General features: G+C 40.8%; 1 pseudogene; it reads right to left on the bottom strand.

Annotated features, from left to right (window-relative positions):
- Window positions 1-3099: 3099 nt before the first annotated feature.
- Window positions 3100-3227, bottom strand: LOC116629670 (annotated as a pseudogene).
- Window positions 3228-5057: the final 1830 nt, after the last annotated feature.

Genomic DNA, 5057 nt, shown 5'->3' on the forward strand with positions numbered 1-5057 from the left:
GGGTTGCTTCTTGGCATTCCCCACTGTTGGCTTAGGAGTCAGGTTTCTGGGGTCTGCTAAGTTTTGCTTTCCAGCTTCCAGAATGTTATTGCTGTCATCTCCATTTCCTGTGGCTTTATAAATTATTAAATAAACCTTTTATCTCAGAATAATTTTAGATTTACAAGGTTGTAAAGGTAATAGAGGGAATTCCCTTATACCCTCTACCCAGTTTCTCCTAATGTTAACATCTTACATCACCATTGCATCAAAACTAAGAAATTAACTGTTATGTTCCTTATTCCCACCAGGTTTTCCACTGGTATCTTTTTGTTCCAGGATCCAATCTTAGGACACCACACTGCATTTAGTTGTCAAGTCTCCTTAGTCTCCTGTGATTTTTGACAGTTTGTCTTTCCTTGTTTTTCATGACCATGACACTTTGGAAGAGTACTGGTTAGCATTTTGTAGAATGATCCCCTAATTGGTTTGTCTGGTGTTCTTCTCACAATTAGACTGGGGTTAGGAGTTTTGGGGGAGAATAACAGTGGTGAAGTGCCCTCCTCACATATGAGGGGTACAAAATATCTACATGTATCATTGGCAATCACTTGGTTAAGGTAAAAAGTTCAGCAGTGGCTCTCTTCTGTAAGGTAGAACTGATGCCTGATGGTAAATGAGGCTGTTAGAGAACTAGATTCACTGGTAGCAAAGGAGGGGATGAAATTCTCCCCACCCTCTCCAATATAAAGGCCAGGTGGTGGTGCCTAACTACCAGAAGACAGATGAATACAACTATCATACTGTGCAACAGGGCTGGCCTGGCAGCCGAGGGCACTGGACTCAAAGAGAATTATAGATATGACTAACAGAACACAGTATGTCTAGGGGCAACATATATGGGCAGTTTTTACCAGCAGGATATTGATGGAAGACGACAGGGAAGCTGAGGGTAGTTGCCCTAATAAAGTCACAACCCTTTCCCCAGTTAGCCAAGCCAGTTTTCCACCTCAGAACACACAATAGAGGTTGAGAACCCAGAAGGAAGGACCTGGCAGCAACACAAGCATGCACAGACTAAAACAATTGCCCATCTGGCCCCAAAAGGAATTAAGGTCATTTATTCAGAACTGTACAACAGAGAAAGGGGGATAGGGATACCCAAATATTTTGAGGGAGGGCTACTGGACACAGGTCGGGGTTGACACTGACACCCAGAAATCTGAAGCATCATCATGGCGGGAGGGGTGCATATATAGGCACAGTAATAATAACAGAAATGTTGGGCGGTGCCTGGGTGGCTCAGTTGGTTAAGCGTCTGACTTAGGCTCAGGTCATGATCCCAGAGTCCTGGGATCGAGCCCCGCATTGGGCTCCGTGCTCAGTGGGGACCCTGCTTCTCCCTCTTCTGCTCCCGCTGCTTGTGCTCTCTCCTGTCAAGTAAATTAAAAAAAAAAAAAATAGGGCGCCTGGGTGGCTCAGTTGGTTAAGCGACTAAGTTGGTTATCAGGTCATGATCCTGGAGTCCCGGGATCGAGTCCCACGTCAGGCTCCCTGCTCAGCGGGGGGTCTGCTTCTCCCTCTGACCCTCTTCTCTCTCTTGCTCTCTCTCAAATAAATAAATAAAATCTTTAAAAAAAAATAAAATAAAATAAAAATAAAAATAAAAAAAATAAATAAATAACAGAAGTGTTGGCCAAGTTATAAATGTATATGTAAGTGCCCATATTATAACTGCATTATGCTAATGGGTTGGAAGAATATTGTTAAAACGTCTATGCTACAAAGCAATCTACAAATGTAATGCAATCCCTATCAAAATACCAACAGCATTTTTCAGAGCTAGAACAATCATAAAATTTGTATGGATCCACAAAAGATCTTGAATAGCCAAAGCAATCTTGAAAAAGAAAAACGAAACTGGATATATATCACAATTCCAGACTTCAAATTATATTACAAAGCTGCAGCAGTGATCAAAACAGTATGGCACTGGCACAAAAATAGACACACAGATCAATGAAACAGACTAGAAAACCCAGAAATAAATCCACAATTATATGGTCAATTAATCTTCAACAAAGGAGGAAAGAATATGCAATTGGAAAAAGACAGTCTCTCTAACAAACGGTGTTGGGAAAACTGGACAGCTACATGCAAGAGAATGAAACTGGACACTGTCTTTCACCACACAAAAATAAACTCAAAAATGGATTAAGGACCTAAATGTGAGACATGAAATCATAAAAATCCTAGAAGAGAGCACAGTAATTTCTTTTGACATTGGCAATAACAACATCTTTCTAGTTAAGTCTCCCAAGGCAAGGGAAATAAAAGCAAAAATAAACTTTTGGCACTGCATCAAAATAAAAAGCTTCTACACAGGAAAGCAAACAGTCGACAAAACTAAAAGACAATATACTGAATGGGAGAAGGTATTTGCAAATGACATATCTGATAAAGGGTTAGCATCCAAAATACCTAAAGAACTGATACAGGGCACCTGGGTGGCTCAATTAAGTGTCTGACTCTTGTTTTTGGCTCAGGTCATGATCTCAGCATCTTGAGATTGAGCACTGCGTTGGGCTCCGCGCTCAGTGGGGAGTCAGTCTGCTTGAGATTCTTTCCCTCTGCCCCTCCCCCCACTTGCTCATTCTAAAAATAAATCTTAAAAAAAAAACCCTTAAAAACAACACTTAAAAAACAAATAATCCAATTTAAAAATGTACAGAAGACATTTCTCCAAAGACATCCAGATAGCCAACAGACACATGAAAAGATGCTCATCACTCATCATCAGGGAAATACAAGTCAAAACCACAATGAGGGATCACCTCACACCTATCAGAATGGCTAATTAAAAGACACAAGAAAACAGGTATTGGTGAGGATGTGGAGAAAAAGGAATGCTCTTGCACTGTAGGTGGGAATGCAAACAGTATGGAGGTTCCTCAAAATGTTAAAAATAGTACTATCCTATGATCCAGTAATTGTACTGTACTTATCCCCAAATTACAAAAACATTAATTCAAAGGATACATGCACCCCTATGTGTATTGCAGCACTATTTACAATGGCCAAACTATGAAAACAGCCCGTGCCCAATGATAGATGAATGGATAAAGATACCGTGTGCATGTGTGTATATATGTATATAATAGAATATTACCTATCTATCCATAAAAAAGAATGAAAACTGATAAGAACAGATACTACACTTGATCTTAGCCAAAAGGCCGGGAAGCGATGAAATGTTGCCATTTGCAACATGGATGGATCTAGAGAGTATAATGCTAAGTGAAGTCCGAGAAAGACAAATACAGTATGATTTCACTCGTCTTTCACCACTCAAGAACTCAAGAACATTAACGAGACAAGGAAATACAAGAGTGAGAACAAACCAAGAAACAGACTCTTAACTATAGAGAACAAACTGCTGGTTACCAGAGGGGAGGTGAATGAAAGAGGTGATGGGGATTAAAGAGTACACTTATCATGAGGAGCAGAGTAATGTATAGAATAGTTAAAAAAAAAAATGCATATGCTTTGCAGGCTCATCTCTTGGGTCATTTCCCTGTCTCTGCATGTGTAACTAGAATTGACATACTCAGTAAGTGGCAGGACTCCCCACATGCATCTTTGGCCTGTGGGATACAGGCTACGCCAAAGGCAAACAGAAGCCTCTGAAACTGCTGTGCCCTCCCTTCCCACACCTACCAGCCAAATCAGTATATAATGTGCTCCCTTCGGATTACAAGAGGACCAAAAGCAGTTTACATTCACATGTAGCAGACAACATACATGTACAATTTTGCTCCAGGGCCATGTTAACTCTCCTGCCCTCTGTCCTAAATTTGAAGTGATCTGGATTATCTGGTCATTCCACAGAACATCACATCGACACTGTTAAGCTTATTGAGCTGGATGAGACAGAAGTGGTTAGCACACTGGAGGCCCTGATAAGACAGACTGCATCAGTGTCCAGTTAGGAGATAACCTTATTAAGAATCTGTTTCCATTTAAATCTCTCCATGAAAGGGAAAAATGACGGAGGCTCATAGAGCACTCTTAAAAGATAATAACCAAATAACATACAAAAACAAGGAAAAAAGGCGCAACTGGTCCACTGGATGAGGATAATGAAATGATCATTTTGAAACTTCCAAGGAAAGGAAAAGAATCAATCATTTATCCTGTTTTTCCTATACAAACTATACCACTGGGTAATCAAACAGAACTCCACTCTTTTTTAGTGGAGACAAACTTTTTTATTATTTCAAAACCTGAGAATATTAGTGGTAGCTCTTTAAAATGTTCCCTTCTCCCTTCATAGACCCACTTTCTCCCTATTTTTTTTAATTGTTAATTTTTTTTTTAAGATTTTATTTATTTATTTGACAGAGAGAGAGAGAGAACACAAGTAGGCAGAGTGGTAGGCAGAGGGAGAGGGAGAAGCAGGCTCTCCACTGAGCAGAGAGCCAGATGCGGGGCTCGATCCCAAGACCCCAGGATCATGACCTGAGCCAAAGGCAGCCGCTTAACCGACTGAGCCACCCAGGTGCCCCTCTCCCTATTATTTTTAAAATTTGTTTTGTTTTGATCCTTTCACTTTAAAGGCTTTCCTCAAATGCCTGATGATCCTTGGTTGCCTGTACATATTTAAGATGGCGACACAAAGAAGCTGACTGGAAGCAATTAGTTCCTGTAAGTAGGATTTCTTGACTGACATTTCTGAAGCTGCTTCCTTGGGTACCCTCAGTATCCACTGTCAAATTTTTCACAGAAGAATCTTATCTTCTGGATGGGGAGCATAAGCCTGGCTGCCAGCATTCAGGTAGCCAAGTGAGGGGAAAAGGGCTGAAGTTTTAAATAATGATTATAAACTTTCATATTACTTTCTGTATCAGGCATGGTCCAAAGGGATTAAGTATAAATGGGTACAGACAACTTCAAAGAACACTCTAGGGCTAAGGGAGAGTACCCAAGAAAGACACAAACCTTGAAGGGGGCCCCTCCCCCATGTCTGGGATTCAGATCTCATTGGCGAAGGTGTGACTGCAGTCCACTGGATAGGGAAG

Source organism: Phoca vitulina, unplaced genomic scaffold, assembly GCF_004348235.1.
Source record: "Phoca vitulina isolate PV1807 unplaced genomic scaffold, GSC_HSeal_1.0 scaffold2065, whole genome shotgun sequence".
NCBI lineage: Eukaryota > Metazoa > Chordata > Mammalia > Carnivora > Phocidae > Phoca > Phoca vitulina.